The sequence below is a fragment of the Peromyscus eremicus genome, chromosome 9, assembly GCF_949786415.1.
Source record: "Peromyscus eremicus chromosome 9, PerEre_H2_v1, whole genome shotgun sequence".
NCBI classification, from domain to species: Eukaryota; Metazoa; Chordata; class Mammalia; order Rodentia; family Cricetidae; genus Peromyscus; species Peromyscus eremicus.
In genome coordinates, this window is record NC_081425.1 from 3,993,003 (window position 1) to 4,019,148 (window position 26,146).

Sequence of the window (26,146 nt, forward strand, 5' to 3'; positions counted from 1 at the left end):
TTTCCTTCTCGGTAGTTTTTCAGGTGAAACGGCGTCCGTTTGTGGTGTGAACAAGGCTGACTGCCATCTGTGATTGGGTTGCCAGCAGGGTCAATATCAGTGGCCTGTTGTTAATCTGGGGCTCGCTGACAGAACTGTGTGCCACCAGGGACCTTGCTTCAACTGATTTTAACCCAAATTACCTAGATGAGAACAGTACTTCAGCAAACCATTTCAATTTAAATGTACTTGACTGCTAGTTTGTTTTCCGTAGGGAGCAATGGGCACATGTGTCTCCCAGCTGCAACTCAGAGAACATTAAAAAAAAAAAAAAATAAAATAAAAGGCTTGCTGTGCATGCCCTGAGTCCAACCCCCAAAACCTGAAGTAGAAGGAGAGAACGGGCCTCCGAAAGTTGTCCCCGACCTCAGCACGCATGGCATGGCACATATGTGGACTCTTTCTCTCAAAAATGAAACAAAACAAAACCAAAGAAAACCCAACCTACAAAAAGGAAAATCAGAACAAAAAGGCAAAAGACCAGTAAGACCAAAAAAAAAAAAAGAAAGAAAGAAAGAAAGAAAGAAAGAAAGGAAGAAAGAAAGAGTAGCATTTAGTGTATTCTGTGTTGGCCAACCACTCCACTTTACTTTTTACTTGGCGCCACCAGCCTGTCTTCCCTCTTCTTTCCTACAACTTCCTTGAGATTGTCGCCGACATCATGCTCTCTCACATCCCCTGACACTCAGTCATGACCTTGCCCTCTCCAGACAACACACACCGTTCAAATGTCCCCGGCACACCTCTGGCAGCCTCCCGCTTTCCGAGGCGTTAGGGATGGTACAGACACACGGAGGGCGGTGATGTTACAGTGGGCTTCCCTAGACCAGCAGCAGCAACAGCAGCATCCGGGGGGACTTCGAAACACATTCTCACCATCCGCTCCATAGCCACCAAATCTTGGGAGTGGGCCCGCACCCTGTGTGATTTTTTAACAAGTTCTTCATGTAATTCCGATGCATGAAGAATTAGCTTTAAAATAAGATGCTTTTTCTTGCTTCCTTCCTTATCCTCTGTCTTGCTGACATTGCCAACACATTTTGCTCTGCTCTGCTCTCCCACCATGCAGAACCCAGGGCTGATCTGGCCAAGTTTCCCTTGGCTTTGGAATCTGCAAAAGCCTCGAAGTCCACACTGCTTTTGATTGTATACTCCTTGCCTCCTCCAGCACTGCGAGCGTCAGGAGCTTCTGCATCCCATGGCTAAACCCCAGATGTAATGACAGACCGGCATACATACTCTAACATCACCAGCACAGGGCTCTGCCAATGTGCGCCCATGAGGGAAGGTCGGTCAGTCACAACAAGCTATGTTTTCCTCATGGTTTTGTAATAAAGGAAAGCCGGGTTAAAACCTAGGCTGTCTCAAATGTCTTTCTGTCCTGAGTCAGCTTTTTCTTTTTCTCTCTGGAATCAGCTCTTGCGTGGATTGGGTTATTATCTTGATTAAATGTTAGAGATTTCTTAGGGGAAGGCAAGGTGCTACTTTTTGAGGTGACCTCATTCCACGCCCCCCAGTCCCAGTTTGTTACCAAGAGCAATCCACACACTTTTGTAGGATAGCTGGCACCCTGGTGACATGCAAGATAACTATAGGAGGGCAAACCTACAGGTTAGCTTGAGACAAAGTACACCTTTCTGGGATAATGTGCCTCTTTCACGACGCCAAAGTCATGGGCTAGGTAGAAGCTAAGTGCTTGCCCCAACCCTGGACTGTGGATGAAGCCTCTGCTTGAGCCCAGTCTAGGGACTCAGGGGGATTGAAGGCTGGTGTTGACAGGAGGGGCAGAACCTCTGGCAGATGGGGCCTGATGCAAAGTCTTTAGGTCACTGGGGGATTGTTCTAGGAATGTGGCTCTCATGGGGTTCCTTGTCAATTCTGGTGAGAGGGTTATTGTGAAAGCTAGAATTTGTCTTCACCATATTCTCTATCCTGATTTTAGATAAAATTCCTGGACTTTGAACCCCCAAAACTACGAGCTGAATTCTCTCTCTCCCTCATCCCCTTTTTTAAACATTCTGGGATTGGACCTATGGCCCTGTACATGCTAGGTAAGCACTCTACCACTGAGCTACACCCTCATCCCTTAAATATTTGATTTTTGAGACAAAATAAAATATTAATTTTTATTTTTTTTCTAGACTGTCCTCAAATTCTCTATAAGCCCAGACAGGCTTGAATTTGTGATCCTCCTGCCTCAGTCTCCTGAGTAGTTTGGATTACAGGCTTGTATCACCAAACATGGTTACCTCTCTTTCCCTAGTGGCCATCTTTCTGTTTCTGTTTCTTTTTTGAGGTAGGGTCTCACTATGTAGTCACAGCTGGCCTGAAACTTACTATGTAGGTATGATTGGCCTAGAACTCTTAAAGATCTGCTGCCTCTGTCTCCTAGTGCTGGGATTAAAGGCATATGCTACCCTACTCATTTTTGGGAGAATATATGTTGTGACTAAAAGTTAATCACACACGTAGACTATGGTGTTCAGCTGGGAGCCATGTAGAACTAGGCTCATCATTTTCTTTTCTTTTTGAGATGGCTGAGATGTCTCAGTGGGTAGGGTGCTTGTCCCATGAGCCTGATCACCTGAGTCTGAGCCCTAGAATTCACATAAAGGTTGACAGAGAATTGACTCCAAAGAGCTGTCCTCTGACCTTTACATATACTGTGGTGTACTGTGTCCCACCCCACTCAATACACAGATACACTCAATATTGATAAATAAAAATAAGTAGAAACCATGGGATTTTACATTTCTTAGTACATATGACATTTTTCCATTAAAAAAAGTTCCTTTTTTATTAGGACACTCCACTGATTACCTCAGTCATAGTTTCATAGTTTTCTCTGCTTAAGATAAAGTTCAGTAGTTCCTGATTGCAATGGTGTGTTTAGATTTCCTTTCTTCTTCTTAATAATAATAATAAATTACACAATATAATCATATTATAATCAGTATCAATATAATCACTATTATTGTAATTATCAATTATTAATTAATAATGATTATTAGTATTGTTATTTTGCTTGTCAAAATATTCATTACTGAAAGGATTGTTAAAATCTCCTACCATGCTGGCCGATTTTCCCTCTGAGTAGGAGTGTTACTTTTACTTTATATGTCTTATTTATTTTTTGTTTTTGTTTTCTAGGACTGGCTTATGTAGCCCAGTTTATCCTCTAACTCACTATGGTGGCCGTGGCTGATCTTGAACTTGGGACTCACCTTTCTCTGCCTGCCTAAGTCCTGGGATTATATGTGTGGGCCACTATGCCAGGCTTATTTTATATATTTTGTTTAAATTTATTTATTTATTTATGTGTGCCATATGTGTGGAGGTCAGAGGAGAATTAGCAGGAGGAGGACCTTCTATCACGTGGGGCTCAGGGATTGAATTCAGGTCATCAGGCTTGACAGCAAATGCCTTTACCCACCACACCATCTACTTTATAGGCCCACATTTTAGAAATTTTAATGAATTTTATTAAGGATGTGCAATTTTAGGGTTGCTGATTACTGCTAACCTGTTTATCTTTAATGACTCAGTTGATCAAAGTTCATTTTACATTAATTTATTCATTAGATTGTATAAGTTTGACAACACTTAGCACAAGATCTTGAAATCTGAACTTTTTTCAGCCTTCATAGAATGCTGCAGAAAATCTTATTTTATTTCACAAAATTCCCATGACACCTTGTTCTGTGTGGAAATTAAAAACATCGCACAAAATTGTCTTCAGGCTGTGTATGAAAGGTAAATGAATCTGACTTGGTTCCACCTCTAAGGTGTTTCATTGTGTTGCTGCAAACATTCCACCTCCCCACCCCCTACCGCCGACCCCTGTCACTCACAACTGAAACACCTGTTGGTATTTCAGATAAGGGCTTCTCGACCTGTGTATTGATATTAATATTAATATACTTGTATTGGTTTTCTTATTATTAGCTCAACAAATTAACACCAATATAGTAGCTTAGGACAGCTTGCCGTGACAGGCCAAAACAACACAGAGGTCCCTCCATCTTGTATTCTTGCTGAGGCCATTTCAGGTTTAACTAGAATTTGATCTCCTTGATGGAGAATTCCATGGAAAACTACCCAACTCTACTCTAGAAACCTGGGGTCAAGATGCCCCAGCTAGCATATCTTAGCTTCTGTTAAACTGCCTGCTTGATCAGCCCTTCAGTCCCCTGCAGCTGCCAAGTGAGATACTAGGATGTGTTTTTTGTCTTTAAAAATCCCTTACCCTAAATACTCAGGGTTACACTTGGGTTCCAAATACCCGAGTATAGTCCCAGCCAGCTGGAGTAAAGACTTTCAATTAGCTATAAATTGTGTCTGAGTAGTCATCTCTGGTGGGCTCCTTATAACATTTTAGAGGCCCCAGCAAGATTCCCCAGTGACTAGACCCCAACACTTGTGGAACTATTGGGGGGCCACACCCTTTTGGCCTGGCCAGGTCATCCAGAGAAATGCAAAACCTCTGCCTGTTCTCTCTGGTCCACAGGGAGGAGGCAGTCGTTCCTTGATCTGTGTTCTCTCTCCCTGCTTCCTCCTGTACCTACCTAAACAGCTGGTGGTGCCCAGGGAGAGAAGGGGGAAGTAGTTCCCCAAGTCACAGCATGGCAAGGGAAGTGGAAGTTCACACACACACACACACACACACACACACACACACACACACACACACCATTCATGGTTTATGTCTTCTTCTCTACCAGTGACCTGTATAATTGGAAGACCCCCAAACTCTCCATTTTTGGAGAAACTTCAGGCCCTATCAGCCTGTTGGAAACTGTTCTAAGGTAAGAGGGCATTGGACGCTTTTTTTTTTTTTTTTGGTTTGTTTGTTTTTTGATATGGGAGTCAGGATTTGCAGGATAGCTGAAATATGTCATGTGTCTGCTGCCCTTCCTCTAGGTAGCTTAGGTATGTGACTGGAGAGATGCACAGCTGAGCCTTCTTGGTTGAGATTCTACTCCAGGACTTAGAGGTTTGTAAAAGGCATGATGACCTTGCAGAACCCCTGTATGACTGTCCTGAGGTGATGGACCTGAGCCAGTTATCAAGCTTGATCTGACTAATGTCCCATTAGCAATACTAAATGAGGTACTATTCATAGATGGGATCAGTATTGTCTCAAATGGGACCAGGGATGCAGGGGGCAGGGGTGATGACCCAAGATAAGACTATCTGGGCATAATCTTTAAAAAATGGAACCTCAGCTCAGTGAGCTGGACTTTTGACATTGACTCAAGCACTCTCCTGGAGGAAAGACAGGACTATCACTATATACACCGGTAGCCAATATGATTTCATCACAGCCTATGTCCATGGGGCTCTATACAGGGAAAGAGGATTGCTAACCTCAGCAGGAAAAGAAATCAACAATAGAGAAGAAATCTTAGCCCTATTGGAAGCTATCTGGCTACCCAAGAGGGTGGCCATTGTCCATTGTAAAGGACACCAAAAAAGGGATTCCCCAGAAGCCAGAGGCAGCAGAGGGATGACTTGGCCACTTGGGTGGTGGCCCTAGAACCAGCAGCGCCTCTCTTAGTCTTGGTAGTCCTGCCAGATCCCAGCTTACGAGACCGCCTAGAACACACGGTGGGTCTAGAACACACTGTGGGTGAGCCTGACTGGGTGAAACAAGAACTGGCCACACAGGATGGACAGGACGGGTTGGGTGGTCTCTTCCTTCGGTGTCTCTTGAAACATACTTACAGGGCTGAAATTTTGAATTTTTGAATTTTTTTTTTCGAGACAGGGTTTCTCTGTGTAGCTTTGCACCTTTCCTGGATCTTGCTCTATAGACCAGGTTGGCCTTGAACTCACAAAGATCCGCCTGCCTCTGCCTCCCAAGTGCTGGGTTTAAAGGCGTGTGCCACCACCGCCCGGCTGAAAATTTGAATTTTAAAGAGAAAACATCACAAGTTTTGGCAAGCCCTCAATTAAGAATGTCCCATGCTAACCGCAGACATAGTTGTGGCCTACACACAGCTTTTAGATCAATCTCCACTTTGAGTTAGGTTCTAGAACCATCTAGGTGCTTATATCCTCCTCATTCTGAGGCAGCTCCCACGCTCCAAACTCTACCACTAAGCCACACCCCCAGCTCTGTTTAAGTCTATTTTAAGTTTGTCTTGACGCCTATTTTTGGCCAGAATATAGGAATTCTTCATCTGCCAGAGCCCTTAGAAATTACACAAGCCCTTCCCTGTGTAGGTTTTGTAGACAGGAGCAAATCTTGGTTCAAAAGATTTGCTGAAGGTCTCAGCTGGCTGGGAGCTAGCCTGCATGGTTTGTTATGATAAATTTTACGGCAGAATTGGCTAGCTCTCTCCTAGCTCATCATGTGGCAGTGGGAATGAATCTTTTTAAAGATTTTATTTCATTGTTTAAAAGATTTTCATTTATTTTAATTAATCCATGTACATGTGTGTGTGTGTGTGTGTGTGTGTGTGTGTGTGTGTGTGTTTGTGTGTGTGTGTGTGAGGGCATATGGGTTGTGCATGCAAATGCAGTGTTCATGGAGGCCCAAAGGCATTGGATTCCCGGGGCTGGAGTTACAGGAGGTTGCCAGCCATGTAACACGGGTGCTGGACCTAAAGTTGGGTTCTTTACAAGAGTAGCATATGCTTTGCTGAGCTGTCTTTCCAGTACTTTATTTTTACTCATGTGTATGTGTGAATGTCTGCATGAATGTTTGCCGTGTGTGTGTGTGTGTGTGTGTGTGTGTGTGTGTGTGTGTGTGCTGAGGAGGACAGAAGAGGGAGTCAGAGCCCTTGGAACTCAGTTTACAGGTGGCCGTGAGCAGTGTGACATGGGTGTAGGAACTGAACTCAGGTTTCCTGGGAGATCAGCAACAATGCTTAACCACCATGCCATCTCTCCAGCCCCCCAATATGATGATGCATTTTTATTTTTGTTTTTTTGTTTTTGTTTTTCAAGACAGGGTTTCTCTGAGTAGCCCTGGCTGTCCTAGAACTCGCTCTATACACCAGGCTGGCCTTGAACTCACAGAGATCCACCTGCCTTTGCTTCTGAGTGCTGTGATTAAAGGTGTGTGTCACCACCGCCCGCCCGGTTGATAAATGCATTTTTAAAGCAGGGCTCCTGCCCCAAAACCTAACAGGTCAGAGTACAGGGGAAGACTTGGGGTTTGCAGGTCTGTTATTATCTGTTGCTGAGGCTTTAAGGCTTAGCTTGGGCTCAGGACAGAGACCTGGTTCAACTTATTGTACAGGCTTTGTATCTTCTGGATGTTATTAATTTGAGTTAGTTCCCAAATTTGAATCGCAACCATCATCTCATGTCTTGAAAAATTAAAACTGAGCCAACATCATATGTGCCTGTCTACGAGAAGGGACAGTATCTCCTGCTCGGGGCCACCCTGCTGGGAGTGTTAGGACCCAGCGGTCATGGAGTCCTGTGGTAGGGAACAGGCAGGTGGAAGTCCGGCAAAGCCAAAGTTCAATCAGTGCCTCGGCTCCATGTGGTTGTCAGAGATAACTCTAACCTCTTCTGAGACTCCACAAGGATGGCAGCCCCTCTGGGCAGACATAGCCTATGGCAGTTGGTGGGGTCAGTGACACCTGGGATAGACTTCAGAAACCACTGTCTTCTTTGAGTTAAAGGCTCTTCACATCACAAGGTTGTCCTGATTAATGAGGTCCTCTAGTCTCTCCCATCTGACAGAGGGAGGCTGGCTTCAATACTGACTGTCCTCTGTGGAGCCACTGTGGTCCCTAAGGGAGGATGGGGTCCCTTGCTTTCTCCAGACTCCTAGGTTTACAAATTTTGCAGATCAACACTTTCAGCTTTTGGTGGCTTAGTTAGGGTTTCTTTCTATTGCTGTGATCAAACACCATGATCAAAAAGCAAGTTGGGGAGGAAAGGGTTTATTTGGCTTACACTTACATATCACTGTTCATCAAGGAAGTTAGGGAAAGAATTCATACAGGGCAGGAACCTGGAGGCAGCGGCTGATACAGAGACCATGGAGGGGTGCGGCTTACTGGCTTGCTCCTCATGGCTTGCTCAGCCTGTTTTCTTATAGGACCCAGGACCACCAGCCCAGGGATGGCACCACCCACCATGGGCTGGGCCCTCCCACATCAATTACTAATTAAGGAAATGCCTTACATGATGGAGGCATTTTCTTAATTGAGGTTCCCTCCTCTCAGATGACTTTAGCTTGTGTCAAGTTGACACAAACTACCCAGCACAGTGGCCATCCAGGAGCCAAGAGGCCCCTCTCCTCCCCGAGAACCGCATGCTCAGGCTCTGAGCAGAGAGGGTCTGAGTTCTGCCCCTTTACCAGCCACAGGGAAAATTCCTTCTCCTATGGACTGGAGTCCCTACAGAGAGATCTACCCCTTTTCTTATTTTGATGTTTCACTTCTGGAATGGACAGAGTGACTTTTATCAGGGAGCAAAAAGCCACAAAACTATATGCAGGTGGATTTTCCCAGAGACATCTTGGTACACCACACAGCGCATTGCATTATGGGCCTTCCTCATCTCCGGTGTGCAGAGGATACTAGGAGGCAGATTGCATGCGAAGTGAGCTGGCGGCGTCAGACCTTCAGTGGGAACTGCCAGATACTCGGATCTTTCAGGAACTCACCCAAGCGTCTGGGGATGGCTCCGTTTTTATTTGCATATGGAATTCTGGGGGCTTACTCACTCGCTGAGCGGCCCATGCTGGGAAGGTGGGGCCAGCCTGAGGGTCACGGGCTGGGACCAGTGGAGCCCAATGGCCTGCTTTCTTCTCATTGGACTAAACAGCCAGGGGGCAGCATCCACAAAGCCACTGCATCCACGGAAGATTCCAATAAACAAGGAAGGCTCAGCTTTCTGTTCAGAATAATAGCAACTAGCAGCAGATTTTTAAAAAACGTTTCCCGCTCAGTGAAAGCAAAACCAGGCACCAAAACCAATAAATCATTAACTTGAAGGACAGACTTTCGAGGCTTACTGCCTGGCCAGCTTTGCCAAGTGACAGAAGGGTCACTGACTTCATTGTTGGAAGGAAGTCGGGAATGATTTCCCGTAGCACCCGAGCACTCTTGCCGCGCTTGCGCTGATGGTGCAAGGCTTAAAAGCGAGGCTGTATCGCCCCCTCGTGGACTCCGTGTGCATAACCTATGATGCGTAAACACTCCAAGCAAAGTGAAGGCGCTTTGTGCTACAAATCACAAACACCAACCAAAAAATAAACAGAAATCAGGGAGCGTCTTGGAATAACTCTGTTTTATTTTTATCTTAAAATTTTATTGAAATATATATTTTTCGATAAAAACCGCGGCAACAATGTGTCCAGAACACATAACACGTGAGAGTAAATTACTGACGGTAGTAACGAAGGGAGAAGCTCAGACTGGATTGTTGTAACGTACATTCATTAGACACTGACCAGTAGCGTGCCACAGAACTTATCCTAGAAAAGCATAACTAAACGAGTATGTCAAATATTAGTACTGTGAATACCCCCTTTAATTTATCTGAAATTTTTCCTGCTTTATTATAACATATTTGACAAATTAAAGGGTTTATATTTATAGCCTATAACTTGATATGTACACATTGTGAAATGATGAGATCCAGTTATTTAGCACATTCATTACCTCATACTTTTTTTTTCATGAGAACACTTAGTCTTAGCAATTTTTGCATATGCAGTGGTGTGAAGCCTGCCAGTGAGCAAGGCCCGCCTTGAGGAGTTGCCCCAAAAGCCAGAGAATGGGGCGCCAGGTCCTGCTGCTGTGTGTTGAGCTGCCTGGCTTATTGTCTGAGCTAATGGTGCTCCCTGATCTTTACAGCTGCTCCAGGAGCCCCAGTTATTTCTGTTTTGACCAAGCCAATTCAACTGGGTGTCTGTCAATCACACCTGAGGGACAACTGCCTGAAATCACGTCCCTACTGCTTAGGTGGTTCGTACTGTACTAAAGCCACCTCAGTGGCTAATTTAGCAACCTCACATTTGGGTTAGCACTGTGGTAAGAGAAAACTACCTACTCTGAACACCACTAATAAGTCCCACACACTTTCTGCTGTTGATGTATTAACATTCATCGTTACCAAGAAGAATGGAATGTTCTAGAGAGATCATAGGTAGTTCATTTAAAATAACTATAGTTCCATCTGAAAACCTAAAGTATTTCAATATTTTTGTCCTGATTTGCATTGAAATCATTGGTGTAATAAAGCTTTTGGGAAGACTGAAGACCCAGTCAAATTATAAATACCGAGTGGAGGACAGCGAGGTGGCTCAGTGGTTAAAGCATTTGCTGTGAAAGGGTGGGGATGCAGGTTCCATTCTCAGAATGCATGTAAAGGTGAAAGGAGAGAACTGATTCCACAAAGTCATCTTATGACTTCCACACATGTGCAGTAGTGCCCCCAACCCACCCCATCCAACAACAACAATCCTAAGAAACTTGAGTGGATTATTAACCTGGTGTAGTGTATTAAATCATGGTGAGCTGTAAGTGGGGGATAATAAAGACGGCAGCAGAACCTTTTGGAGGAAAGGAATTATGCTCCTGAAGAATAGTAGGAGAGTAATTTATTTCTGCATAAAGTAATCATGACTATAAATGAGCAGGCACAGGGCCCAAGTAGGCACCAATCTGGCTTCAGAATTTTGTTATTTTAAAACAATTTCTAACAGAAGCAGCTTCAGCTATGCGTTTGCTGTAGTGTGGTGTAGGACGCAGAATAAACATGACACAGAGGAGGTGTGAAATGTGTTCTATGAATACATTTAAAATTTATCTGCTTGATGGAAAGACAGATTGGGCCATCTATCAGTAATGCAAGGGAGCAACTTCGCCCTGACTGTCTAATCAAATACAAGTTTGGAATTGACCTCTTTAGGCTGTGGGGTTCATCAATTCTCGAAGGCTTTTAAAGATTAGTATTTTGAATGCACAGTTGTAAAGTGATTGTATTTCCAAGTTTTTGATAATCAGCAGGATTATTGTCATGTTAAAGACACAGTGTGGAAGAATGTAAGCCTGTCTGACTGTGAGTCAATTAATGTATAAAATTCCCTTAGACACCAAAACATCATTGAATCACAGCTCAGAAATATCCCTGACTTCACCTCAGCAGCCTATTTCATTTTCTAACTACTAATAATCAACTCAGTGTTTACAATTTCTTTTGGCTTAATTTATTTTATTTTTTTGTGTATGAGTGTTTTGCCTGCATGTATATATGTGTACCATGTGCATGTCTGGTGCCCACAGAGGCCAGAAAAGGGTGCTGGATCCCCGGGAACTGGAATTACAGATGTGACTCATGTGGGTTCTGAGAACGAGCCCGAGTCCTCTGCAGGAACAGACCGGGCTTCTAACCACTGAGCCTCTCTCCAGCCTCTCACTCTATCACGAGGTCGTTGTGGAAAGTGAAGCCGCCAGACCTCCAGGAAGTTCATTGTAGTGACGCATAAGTGTGTGGTCCAGAAGCCACATTATAAGCAGCATCAGCGACAGCCCAGAACTCCTAGACGACACCCCACAGCCTGACTTTGTTTTGGAACGTGCCACTCGTTATGGGGCTGGGGAGAGGGCTCTGTCTGCGAAGTGTTTGCTCAGCAAGTGGGAGTTGGATCCCCAAAGCCCGTGTAGAGGCTGGGCATGGTGGCACACGCGTGGAATCCTAGTGCTGGAGGCAAAGACAGGCAGATCCCCTGGACTCACTGGCCAGCCAGCCTGGCCTACATGGCGGACTCCAGGCCAGTGAGAGACTGTCTTCAACAACGAGGTGACCAACACTTAGGGAAAGACACCCGAGGTCAACCTCTGGGTCACACATGTACACATGTGCACGCACGCATGCATGGTAGAGATCTGAATGCACATTTGTTATGGCTCTAGCTGCCTAGTATACTTGGTTATATGTTTTATTGATTAGTTAAGTGCAAATCAATCTGCAAATTTTACTGAAGCAATAATTTTTATCACCACAGCTTATTTTTAATCACAGATATTAGCAGAATGCTTATTAGCATGTAAGGTTCCATAGGTTTGCTTTTGTGGGTGTATTATACATGTTCACGTGTGAAGTGACCCATGAACCACAGGGTGGTTCTGGACCCAGGATTAGGCACAGACCACACCCCAAAACCGATTTCCAACACAAAGAGATCCTTTATTAAGCAAGGCAAAGAGACAAGGTGGCTGAATCTGTATAGGGCAGAAACAGCAGCAAATAGCTTTGCAGGAGAGTTTTTAGGAGGAAAGAAGGGGAAGTCTGTGTTAGAACGAGGAGGATGTGTGGGTACGTTCTGGTCCGGCATGTTAGAGGAGCCAAATGGGGATTTTGATCACTGGAGCTTGATGTTTCCAGAGTCGGACCCTGGTGATCAGGCTCAGGAGTGAGTGAGGCAGAAGGAAATGGCCCAAACAGACCAGACCTTGGGCAGCTTTAGGAATGTGGACGTGCTCAAATAAGGGAACCTAAGGGTTAGCAAGGGAGGGGAGAGGAGGGGAGGGCCTGGTGTGGCCTTGCATGCTGTGCTTAATAAAGCCTGTTAAAGCCCTTCAGTGTGTGTGTGTGTGTGTGTGTGTGTGTGTGTGTGTGTGTGTGTAAGTGGTACACATGGAGGTCAGAGGTCAACAATGAGCATTCTTGACCCACCCAGCCACTCCCCAACCCCATGATTTTATTTTTAATGAACACTCACATATTAAAAAAACTGTAAGATCTGAGGGAATCCACAGGTCAGTGATATGCCAATGTGAGCAAAACATGTTCTTCAACATCAGATGTCCATTTCTTGTTTTCTCTTTTCTATATGTCCTCTCTCTGTGTCTCTCTGTGTGTGGTGTGTATAGATGTTTATATTTATGAGTTTATAAGTGTTACCTTACACAGATTTAAAAACTGGGGCTTGTGTATATTCTGATATACAGTATTGCATTTTGTTAACATTCTTTGGTTTGTTTTGAGCTAAGGTCTCACTATGTGGTCCTAGTTGGCCTCGAACTCACAGAGATCCACCTGCCTCTGTCTCTCAAGTGTTGGGATTAAAATCGTGCACCTCTACACCAGGCCCTTATTAACATTCATTTAAGTGGTAGAACTAACTATTTCCATCACTCTGCAGAGGAGGAAACCAAGACACAGACTAGAGAAGCTGGATGGTCAGGGCTACATCTTCATCACAGACAGCTGCTGATAGAAACACGTGCTGGTGATGTGATGCGGGCTCTCTACCTGACAAAGTCGGGATGGAACAGAGAGTGAGGTTCAGAGAGCACCCCCACCTTCTATCATATTTGAAGGAGGAGGAGGAAGAAGAGACCCAACGGGAGGAGAAGGGACTGGAGAAGCAAGTGGGGCAGAGAGAGAGAGTCACTCAGTGGAGACCTTACATGAGGGGGACACGGAGAGCCTTCGGATGACAACTGTCCTGCACAGAACTGTTGCCAAGACTTGGTATTTACACCGACTCTTGTGCCTAACATTCTTCATTATGTGTTTGACGTCATGAGGACGTGGGAACATGGTCTTGCCCATGGAGCCCATGGCTACTGGAGTCTTGCCAAAGCTGGGGCCTCAGCAGATTTCTAGCTCTCTACTGTTCTATGTGGAGTCAGGCAGATGGAAGGTGGGAGTGGGTATAAAGAATGGTAGAACAGAGAGAAGTTTTCTATTTGTGTAGTAGTCTCTGCAAATTTCTGTTTTATTACCGAAGAATTTTTCAATTGTAAAATTACCCAGTGAATGAACAATTGATGGAATGTTTGGTAAAAACAAACAAACACCAAACCAAGCCCAAACAAAAAACTCCTTTATTTTTGTCTTTGCTATATTGTCATTATAAATTTGAGATGGACTCCGAGCAAAGTAATAGGCCTGTGTCACATTAAATATGTCTGTGTAGAGTGAGCGGCAGACACGTCCAGTGAGGTAACAGCAACGGCTGCCCCGCCTCAAGGGCTTCACTGCCCTTGGAACCAGCTGTTTCCCAAGCCAACCAGTTCCACCCACAGTGAAGCTAGAACCTTCTGTCCTGCCCACTTCGCCTAGTTCTTGTGGGAGTGTTCAGCATTTTGAATCATTTGTGGGAAGCCTCAGTCAGTTGGTTCGGCTTTACCACCCCCACATTCTAAAGCAGGAGAAGGGGCCTTTGCCTGTTTCACCCCTGAGACTTAAATCCAACCATGGCATCAATCAGCACAGTCACAGAAACGGTCCCCCCATCTCAGAAAGCAAAGGTCAGGGCTGGAGAAAGCATTGGCTACTCTTCCAGAGGACTCGAGTGATTCCCAGCTCCCACATGGCAGCTCAAACCGAGTGATTCCCAGCACCCACGCGGCAGCTCCTCCAGAGGGCCCGAGTGATCCCAGCACCCACGCGGCAGCTCCTCCAGAGGGCCCGAGTGATCCCAGCACCCACGCGGCAGCTCCTCCAGAGGACCTGAGTGATCCCAGCACCCACGTGGCAGCTCAACACTGTCTGAACTCCAGTTTTGTCATTGATTTTATCTGGGTGTACTAATAATGCAAAGTGTAAACAAATTTACCCAGGAGGACAGGTGAGGACCCCAATGTTCAGTCACAATCTTCTAGTATAGAAGAATCCCAAAACATTATAAGAAACTGCAGAGCAATGTTTTCCTCGATTTTACACACGTTTTCTGAAAATAAGCAAACAGAATTAGCAATTCAAATCCAGTGATTTATAAATGGACCATACACCCTGACAAGGGGTTTATCTTAGGAGTGAAAGGTTGGTTTAACATTTGAAAATCAATTTACCAAAATAAGGATAATGATAGTGGACTCTGCATTTATTCCCCAGCCCCCTCCACTCTTTTAGGTTTTTTGAGACAAGATTTCTCTGTGTAGCCCTGGCTGTCCTGGAACTCACTCTGTAGACCAGGCTGACCCCAAACTCACAGAGATTGCCTGTTTCTGCCTCCCCAGTGTGGGATTAAAGATGTATGTCACCACTGCCCGGCTCTAACCCCTTTTTAATGAGCTTAATATTGCTTTAAAAATAAAGTCTCAAAAAATATTAATCCCAGCATTCAAGAAGCAGAAGCAGATATATCTCCAAGAGTTTGAGGCTAACCTGGTCTGTACAGAGAGTTCTAGGACAGCCAGGGCTACATCGTGAGACCCTGTCTTAAAACAAACAAAGCTTATTTTTAAAAAAAAGTGAAAAAAATCATATGGCTATCTCAGTAGATAGAGGAAGCATATAAAGTCATGTATTTATACGTATTTCACAATAAAACTCTTTTCTTCTAAATAAAGAATATTCACGAAACACATTCTGTAGTGAATGTCTTCATGAGTAAAGAGTGACTTGTGGCTGAGGCAGGAAGATTGTGAGTTTGAGGCCAGCCTAGGTTACATATCATAGATATTGTCTTAAAAAAATAAACAAACAACAAAGTGAATGCTTTGCCTTTAAACCAAGAACAGCACAAGGCTCTCTTTTTATTCACAATCTTTGTTGAAGATTGTGTTGGAAATTTTAGCTAGCACAAGAAAGCAAGAAAAATAAATAAAAGATGTTCAGATAAAGAAGTAAATCATGGGGTCTGAGGAGATGGCAGTGGGAAAGATGCTTACCAAACGTGAAGATTAGAGCTTGAATTCCCAGAACCCACATAACAGCCAGGTAGGTATGGCAGCCTGCCTACAGTCCCAATCCCAGCAGTCAGGAATGTTTCAGAATATTTGTTTAACTATGCAAAGATGTGTTGCATTTGTTTAACTATGTAAAGTTGTGTTGCATTTGTTTAACTATGCAAAGTTGTGTTGCATTTGTTTAACTATGTAAAGTTGTGTTGCATTTGTTTAATTATGTGAAGATGTGTTGCTCTTTTACCTTGCCTGCCTAAGGCAGTTAATTGGTCTAAGGAAAAGATGAATGGCCAATAGCAAGGCAGGAAGTATAGGTGGGACTTCTAGGAAGGGAGAGTAAATAGAAGAAGGAATTTAGGCTTGAGGAGGAAAGAAAAGGAGGTGATAGGGAGATGCCAGGGGCCTAGTCAGCCAGACATGGACAAAGCAGGAGAGTAGGACATACAGAATGAAAGAAGGTTCAAAACCCTGAGGCAAACCATAGATGAATAGAAACAGGTTAAATTAAGTTACAACCCTAAGCTAAGGCTGAGCATTCATAATCAACAATAAATCTCTGAGTCTTTATTCGGGAGGTGGTAGGCAACCCAAAGAAAATTCGAGCTGCACAGGAAGTATAGAGAGGGGATCTGTAGGGCAAGAAGGATGGCTAGATTAGCAGAATTGATAGCTAGGCATTCGGTGAGAGACTCTCCTAAGTGAATAAAATGGAGGGTGAGTAAGGAAGACATCTGTCTTAGTCAGTGTTCTATTGCTGTGAAGAGACCATGGCCAAGACAACTCTCATAAAGGAAAACATTTAATTGGGGCTGGCTTACAGTTCAGAGGTTCAGTCCATTATCATCATGGTAGGAAACATGGCAGCATGCAGGCAGATATGGTGCTTGAGAAGGAGCTGAGAGTTCTACATCTTGATCCCCAGGCAGCAAGAAGAGACTGTGAGACACTGGGCCTAGCCTGGATATCTAAAACCTCAAATCCCACCCCCAGTGACACACTTCCTCCAATAAAGTCACACCTACTCTTAACAAGGCCACACCTCCTAATAGTGCCACTCTCTATGGGGGTCATTTTCTTTCAAACCACCACATTCTACTACCTAGTCCCCAAAGGCTGGTAGCCTTATCACAGTGTAAAAAATGTATTCAGTCCAACTTTAAAAGTCCCTATAGTCTATAACTGTCTCAAACTTATTTAAAAGTCTGAAGTTCAAAGTCTCTTTTGAGATTCATGCAATATCTTAACTGTAATCCCCTGTAAAATCAAAATAAAAAAGCAGACCAATACTTTGAATATATAATGGCACAGGATATACAATTACTATTGTAGGGAAGGGAGCAGAGTGAGAAAATACTGGACCAAAGCAAAACTGAAAACCAGCTGGGCAGACTCCAAACTTTACATCTCCATGTCTGACATCAAAATGTTCTTCAGACCTCCAACTCCTTACAACTTTGTTGACTGCAATATACTGCTTTCTCTTGGGAGGGTTCCACTCCCAGTTAGCAGCTTTCCTCAGCAGGTATCCCATGACTTTGACATCTTCAACATCTTGGAGTTTCCAAGGCAATTCAGGATTCACCTTCACAGCTTCATACAATGAACTCTCTAGGCCTCCATTCAGGAGCACCCTTGACACATGCCTGGCCTCAGTGGCTTTTCTTAGTCATGGAGGGAGATTCCATAACCCCCTTTTTATATCCTTGACTCTAAAGCCAGAACCATGTGACCACAGCTGCCAAGTTCTGCTGCTTGCTGAGGCTGGAACACGGCCCCTTCATTCAATTACATCTTTACCAACTTTCTGTTTTCAATGGTTTCCTTCACTGACTGAGCTTGGCTGTCCTGGAACTTGCTCTGTAGACCAAATTGGCCTCGAACTCAGAGATCCTTCAGCCTCTGCCTCAGGAATGCTGAGATTAAAGGTGTGTACCACCACACCTGGCTCTAAGCTTTTCTTTAATTCCTTTTCACAAGTTGGAAACTTAGCTGGGTGGGATCTTCCCCTGAGGTCACCACTCTCTTTATTCCATTTCTTAATCTGTTCATTTCCTTGAACACAGGACTTAGCTCCATTCCACTTCCTGGTGCTCCTTTTCTCCCCAAATCATACATTTTGTAAATTTCCTTGCTCAGCTTGCTCCTTTTCACTATAAATCTTTTAGAGTTAACATTAGTACCCACATGACAGAGTCTATACTAGGCTATTTTGAGATTTCCTCTGCCAACACTATTAACCCAAAACTCTTTAGCCTTAGGCAAACTTTTCAGACAAAGGCAAAAAGCAGCCACGTTATTCTGCAAAATATCACAAGAACAGATCTCTAGGCAACATATTAAAATTCTTCTCCTCTGAAATCTCTTGAGCCAGCTCCCCACAATTCAGTTCACCCCCAGCACCACTGTCTTCCATGCTCCTACTAGTAAGGCCCATTAAGCAGTGCTTAAAGCATCCCACTGCTTTCCTAACCCAAACTTCCAAAGTTCAAATTTCTCCAAATAAAAGCATGGTCAGGCCTATCACAGCAATGCCCCACTCCTGGTACCAACTTTTGTCAGTTAAGATTTCTATTGCTGTGAAGAGACACCATGACCAAGGCAGCTCTTTTTTTTTTTTTTTTTTTTTTTTTTTTGGTTTTTCGAGACAGGGTTTCTCTGTGTAGCTTTGCGCCTTTCCTGGGACTCACTTGGTAGCCCAGGCTGGTCTCAAACTCACAGAGATCCGCCTGGCTCTGCCTCCCGAGTGCTGGGATTAAAGGCGTGCGCCACCACCGCCCGGCCCAAGGCAGCTCTTATAAAGGAAAACATTTAATTGGGAGTGGGCTTACAGTTTCAGAGGTTTAGTCCATTATTATCTTGGTGGGACAAATGGCAGCATGCAGGCAGACATGGTGTTGGAGAAGGAGCTGAGAATTCTACATTGAAGTATTAATCTAATTAATCTTTATCAATAAAAAAATCAGGAGTCAATTATCAGAGTAAGAACCTGGAAGATGGGAGAAGCAGGGAGCAGCTGCCAGGGAGCTTCCTACCTCTATTGTTTCTCCATCCAAAAGGGCCAAGATCCTTTCTCAGTCTCATCTTACTACTTCCTATTTCCTCTCAATCTACAGTCCCCCAAACCTCTATGGTCAGCTAGTGGCTAGTTCTGCCATCTGACTCCAAGAAAGCTTTACTTGTCAGAACACAATCAAAATATCACATAACATTTCCCTTTTTTTTGTCTAAATAAAAAGCAAAGGTTTAAACTAACAGTAAAACTATATACAATAAGTACAAAAACTATATACAAATATATATAAGCAAGAATTACATTAACAATGTCTAATCCTTTTGCATTTTACAAATTCAGAAAAAATATTCCATTATCTATCCTATCTTGGTGAGTCCAAAGTATTGTACCTAATTCACTTTCTGTCCTAACTTGCATTACCAACCCAAAACTATCTTCTTATTTCTCTCAATCTTATACATTTTACACCTCTTTTGTGAATTTCTTTTATAAATTTGGTAACAAGGAAAATTATAAGTATAACTATCTAGTCTTCAACTCCATCAGAAGTCTGAGAAAGATATAATATTACCTGAATAAACAGGAAGTGCAGAGCAAAAAACTTCCAAAACTAAGAAATGAATGAAACAGTTGGCTGCCTAGACAGTCACCCAAGGCTCCTCTGTAATGTTGAGGCATTCATCTTTGGCCTACAGACCTAGAATATCTGACAGACTTTTCTATGAAGCAGGATTTTTGAAGAACTGTCCCACCTTGTCTTGGCAAGATTTGGCAGTCACTTTCTTTTGTGTCTTGCTTTTCCAATTTGGACAGCAACTGTCAGCAGTCAAGGCAAGGGCATTTTCTTGCTCAGTGGATAACTTTTGCCACAAAGAAAGTAAACTCTGTGTGGAGTTTCTTCAATTCCCATCATCTTCTCTGAGGTAGATTGGTGCTGCTGGGAGCAGACATGCCTCATTGTCATAAAAAAAGAATCCTATGTTATTAAAACATCTTAAGAGATCTGTCTGCTTCTGCCTCCTGAATGCTGGGATTAAAGGCATGTGCCACCACTGCCTGACTGATTAAATCTTTCTAGAAATGCTTGCTCTGTAGAATTGTGTGGTATATCTGTAATATGCTTTATGTTGTAATATATAAAAAACTGTTTCATTTTACTAGAGACATCTGCTGGTGGCATTATCAGTCTTAATTTGTACAGATATTCCCATAATGACCATAACTTCTAACAAATGTGTGATTACAGAATTGACCTTTTCAGAACTCAAAGCAGTTGCCCATTGAAATCCTGAATATGTATCTATGGTATGGTGAACATATTTTAATTTTCCATACTGTACAAAATAAAACACATCCATTTGAAAAATTTTATTTCCTTGAGTACCCTTTGAGTTACTTCCTGCAGGTAGTGGAGTTTGGTTATACAAAGAACAAGTAGGACATTTCCTTATACTTTCCTTGGCTTGTTGCCAAATGGTGAAAAAAAAACTTTTTTCAAACCTTTGCTATTAACATGGCATTTCTTATGAAATTCTGAGGCTTCCAGCACATTTCCTACCAATAGTTGATCAATTTTACCATTACCTTATCCTAGAGGGCCTGGTAGACCTGTATGGGATCTGTATGTGCTATATATAAGGTATGATTTCTATTTCTGATTATTTCTTGTAACTGAATAAATAACCAAGTCAATTCTGAATCATCTGGAATAAATTCAGCAGTTTCAATATGTAAAACCACTCTTTCTGCATATTGACATATTGAGAGTCAGTAACTATATTAAGAGGTTCTGGAAAATCTAATAATACCATGAGAATAGCATATAATTCTGACTTTTGAATGGAATCATGAGGGCTTTGAGCCACTTTATTTGAATTTCCTGACTTATAACCTGCCTTTCCTGATTTGTTTGCATCAGTATAAAATGTAGGGGCTCCAGAAATTGGTGTTTCCTGTACAATGTGAGGAAGGACCCAGTTAGTTCTCTTTATAACCTAATTTTTTTTGCTTTTGGGATATTTATTGTTAATCTCTCCCTCAAAATTACTGCAAGCTCTTTGCTAATGTTCATTTTCTGCCCATAAAGAGGAAATTTCAGCATTAGTAAAAGGTACTTCTGGGTCTATTTCTGCTAATTGACAAAGTCTTAATTTTCCTTCAGAATCAACCAGAAAACTTTTCTACATAGATCTTTAATTTTTTTACTGTGTTTATGTGGTAAAAATATCCAGTCTAAGATACTGTCTTCTCTCTGCATTAAAAGTCCTGTACGGGAATGCATAGAAGGTAAAATAACCAGAATGCAATCAAGCTCTGGATCCAAACGACCCACATGTGCATCCTGTAATTTCTTTTCTACCAGAGCCAATTCTCTTTCAGCTTCACCTGATAATTTTCTTAGACTATTTAATTACTTGTTACCTTGTAAGGTTTGAAATAAATTACTTAGTTCTTGAATTGTTAATACAGTTGTGGATTATAGCCAGTTATTGTCTCCCAGCAAGTTTTGAAAGTCGTTAAGAGTTCACAGTTGATCTCTCCTGATTTGTACCTTTCTGTGGTTGAATTTTCTCTACACCTATTTTATATCCTAGGTAATTAATAGAATCTCCTCTTTGTATTTTTTTAAGAGCAATTTTTAATCCCCAACAAGGCAAAATTTTCTTTACTTCTTCAAACATTTTCTCTAAGGTATCTACATGTGAATCAGCTAGTAAGATATCATTCATATAATGGTAAATTATAGGATGAGGAAACTGATTACAAATTATTTCCAATGGTTGTCATATAAAATACTGGCACAGAGTGGGGCTGTTTAACATCTTTTGTGGGAGAACTTTCTACTGATATCTTTTAACGGGCTCTGGATTATTATAAGGAGGCACCATAAAGGCAAATTTTCTTTATCCTGTTCTTGCAAATGTGTAGTAAAAAAGCAATATCTTAAATCAGTCACTGTAATAGCCCATCCTTTAGGTCATAGAGATGGCAAGGGAATTCCAGGCTGTAAAGAGCCCATTGGTAGAATCATCTTACTAATAGCACTTAGATCTGTTACCAGTCCATTTTCCAGATTTCTTTTTAATAATAAATACAGGAGAATTCCAAATACTGGTCAATTCTTCAATATATTGAGCATTTAGCTGCTCCTGTACCAGCTGTTCTAAGGCCCATAATTTTTCTGATGTCAAAGGCCATTGGTCCACTCAGACAGGTTTGTCAGTTAACTGTTTTAGAGGTAGAGCTGTTGGTACCTTTGAAAGATCAGCGCAGCTGTTGTGCCCTGTTTATGTATGACCTAAATGGTTGGTGACTGTTCTTTGTAATACCTTTTAATATTTTTTTCAGAAACATATGTTTGTTTCTGAGATTGGAGAAATGTTAATCTGAGTATTCCATTGCTGTAACAAATTGCATCCTCATGAATTTATTGCTACATTAGCCACATATGGATTTAATTTTCCTTTCTGTTCTTCTGGCCCTATAAATTCAACCCACCTTGCACTTTGTTTTACCTAAGATAAAGTTCCATTCTGTAAAAGCTGAACAGTTACCTCGTGAAGAGGCCATTTTGGGTGCCAAGATTCTGGTATGATTATTGTTACATCTGCCCCTGTGTCTACCAGACCCTCAATTACAGAGTCATTTATTCATATTTTTAACTTTGGTCTTTGATAATTTACAGAAGTTTGACAAAATATTTGCTTTATGGTTTCTCCTGAAATTTTTGTTTTATCTTCTAAAGCTGTTCTGTCATCCAGAGCAGTATGGTTTTTTTTACAACAGACATTAGGTCCTTTAATTGCTCTGTGGAGGAGTTACTCCAATGGTGACAGGGAACAATTGAACCAAATTTGACATAGGAGCCTATGAGAGGCCCCCAAGATATTTTCCAATGGTAAAGGATTACCTTGTTTGTCCCTTGTTGATCTGCATTCATTGGTCCAATTTTGGCCTCTGCCACACCTTCTGCATACTCCAGAAACAAAAATCTTCTGTTTGGATTATTCCTAGAAAAACATTGTTTCTTGGAGTGGCCTGCCTACAATCCCTTTTTAGGTGACCTTATTTACCACAATTAAAACATCTGACATTTTGATTTTTCTTCAAGCCTTTGGAAATCACCTCTCTTATTCAATTATCATCATGGTTATGAGATTCAATATTGACTGTATCTCAGATCCATTCCTCTATGAGTGCTGATCTTGCCTTTTAAGGCCTAACTACCCTTTTGCATTGTGAATTAGCATTTTCAAAAGTCAAAGATTCAGTTAGTATTTGTCTAGCTTCTGGATTGGTATCATTCTGTTTACAGCTGAAGTCAATCTTCATAAAAAAAATCAGTGAAGGTTTCTTTTGGGCCCTGTACAACTTTAGTAAATGACTCAGTTTTCTTTCTGACTTCTTCAACCCTGTTCCAAGCATTCAAAGCTGCTGCATGGCATAGAGCAAAGGTGTGGTCATCATATATAGACTATCTGTGTACATCAACATAATCACCCTCTCCAAGAAGTTGGTCTTGGGAAATTTCAATACCTCTAGTCCTACTTCATTGTTCAGTGATCCTAGCCTCATTTTTCCACCAGGTCCTCCACTGTAATTGAGGACCAGGTTCCAACACTGCTGTAACTAAGTTTCTCCAGTCTTGTGGGGCAATTCTGTTACTAGTTGACCATGAATTTAACATCTGCCTCACAAAAGGTGAGTGCATACCATATGAAACTATCATCCTTAAATCTCCTTAAATCTAACATTTCCATAGAAATTCAGTCAGCTCTTCCATAGCCCTGGGGATACCTGTCATTTGTTGGTTGTTCCTGTTTGGTGACTGGATAAATTAAGGTTGGGTTTTTTTGATAAACTTGGGCTGTTCCTCTCTAATTTTTTTTTAAAGATTTCTTTCTTTCTTTTTAAATTTATTTTATTTATTATGTGTACAGTGTTCTGTTTGCATGTATGCCTGCAGGCCAGAAGAGGGCGCCAGATCTCATTACAGATGGGTGTGAGCCACCATGTGGTTCCTAGGAACTGAACTCAGGACCTCTGGAAGAACAGCCAGTGCTCTTAACCACTGAGCCATCTCTCCAGCCCCCATTCCTCTCTAATTTTATAATGTAATGGTGAGGTTGGTTCCTTCTTAAATTCTTCTGTCTTTGTCTGAATATCTCTACTCTATATTTTAATTAGTTTTTCTAAGGCTTGTAACTTACCAGTCAAATTGTATTTTTATTTTTATTTTTTATTTTTAGTAACCTTTTCTAAGGCCTGTATCTTGGCACTTATCAACCGACTTTTTAAGGGATAAAACAAGAATTACCAAATCAATGATTATAATTGACATTACATAAATACCAGCTAAGTTAATTATCCTCTTTTTAACAATTAACATTTAATTGTTCCACTTTCAAATCATTCATTGTAGAATCATACAGAGACCTAACTCCCTCTTTTGTAATATTGTTTCCCATTTTTAACACAGGGGAAAATCCTCTTTTTTCCTTTTTTTTTTTTTTAAAACAAACTAATTCCCCTTTTAAGAATTCCAAGTTGCCTCACCAAATTTGCTGATGATGACAGTGAAGTGTGAGGCTGGCTGTCACCGTGTAGCACATCTGGGTGGAGAGCACAGGCAGTGCACAGCTGGCTGGGGACAGCTGCCACTGATCATGTATCAGTAGCCTGAAGAGGGGTTCCAGGGAAAGCCCACAACCCATGAGGAGAAGGAGCCAAAGAGCCAGCCATCTGCGTGGGGGATTGTGTGAAATTAGCACCTGTGACAGGTGGGAAATATGAGCCCAGAGCTGCCTGAAGGCAGAGCTGGCTAGTGGTGAAGGGCTAACTGGCACCATTTGGAGTCCAGGCAGCTGTGGAGTTTGTAGAGAGGTTGCAACAGGAATGTCCAAGACTCACTAACAGGGCTTTGGGAAGAAAAGGAAAGCCAGCTGGCAGTGGGTACAGATCTCTTGTGCAGCTTCAGTGGGTACCAGTGGCCACAAAGCCACAGCAAGCAGCTATCTCATAACTTTGTGCCCCAAATAAAGTGTATATCTAATAAATCTTTATCAATAAAAAATTGGGAGTTAAGTTTTAGGGTAAGAACCTGAAAGATCAGAGAAGCAGTGAGCAGCTGCCAGTCACTTCCTGTCTCTACTGTTCTTCTGTCAAAAGGCCCGAGATCCTCTCAGACCCCCCTTACTACTTCCTGTCTCCTCTCTGTCTACAGTCCTCCAAACCTCTATGGTCAGCTAGTGGCTAGCTCTGCCATCTGACTCCAAGCAAGTGTTATTTGTCAGAACACACACACAAAAAAATCACACAATACTACATGTTGATCCATAAGCAGCAGAAGCAGCTGTGTGCCACACTGGATGTAGTTTGAGTATAAGAGACCTCAAAGCCCACTTCTTATAGTGACATACTTCCTCCAACAAGACCACACCTACTTCAACAAAGCCTTTCAAGCCAGCCCTGCTGCACTGTATTTTCATGTCCTAGCAATGCACAGTTGGGAATTTAAGAAGCAGTACTAATAAATAGTACAAAATGAAAAATATTAAGTGACAGATGTGACTAGCCATGTGCAAGGACTGTGCCCTAAGAATGGTAAAGTGTGGCTGAAAAGAACAAACACAACCAATACCTAAGAAAGTAGAGACCACATCAAGGTGGCCGTGTTCAAGCCAGAGGCTTGTTATATTTTCCAAACTGGCCAATGCAGTATCAATCCAAACCCCACAGGCTTTCTCCATAGACACTGACAAGTGGACTTCATGTGGGAATAAGAAGGACCTGGAGAGTTTGCAGTCAGAGGAGCTAAACTGAAGGTGGCATCTGCATGGAGACAGGGTCTATGCTGATGAAGCACCTAAGTCCAGTGAAGAGTAGAGTTTTGTTGGAGCAATAAAATCAGTTTATTGGAGGGGAGGATCTAATTTTCTATAAGAGGGTGATGGAATGTAGATACACATTAAGTCATGGGCCAGACGTTTCATCAGCTATGAACAGAACATATGGCAGTGGTCTTTAAGACAAAGATGAAACTGAGAGCAATATGCTCCACATATTTACATTTGCTGTGTTTCCTAATTGCACCAGGAGGCCACACTGAGTGACTCACTTGCACCACTGAGCGCCGAACAAATATACTCTCCAGGTGTTTGCACAAGTTAGGAAATGGTGACTGTCTTAGAATACATCCCACAGACTGTGGCTACACATGTAGAAAACTCAAGCTCAATCAACAAAAACCTCAACTCCTGTGTCATATAGAAACTATCTAAAATAGCTGCAATCTGACTGTTGGTAATTGGTTGAAACATGACTGGGTGGTGTACTCTTAATTTTGGTTTTGAATTATTCATAGGTTGTGGTTCCTTTTATAGGAACTCAAAGTATTGAAATCCTAAAATGAATGGGTGCTTGCCTATTTGATTGATCAAGCTAAGACTATTGAAATTCTAGAAGAAAACAGGGGAGTATGTTC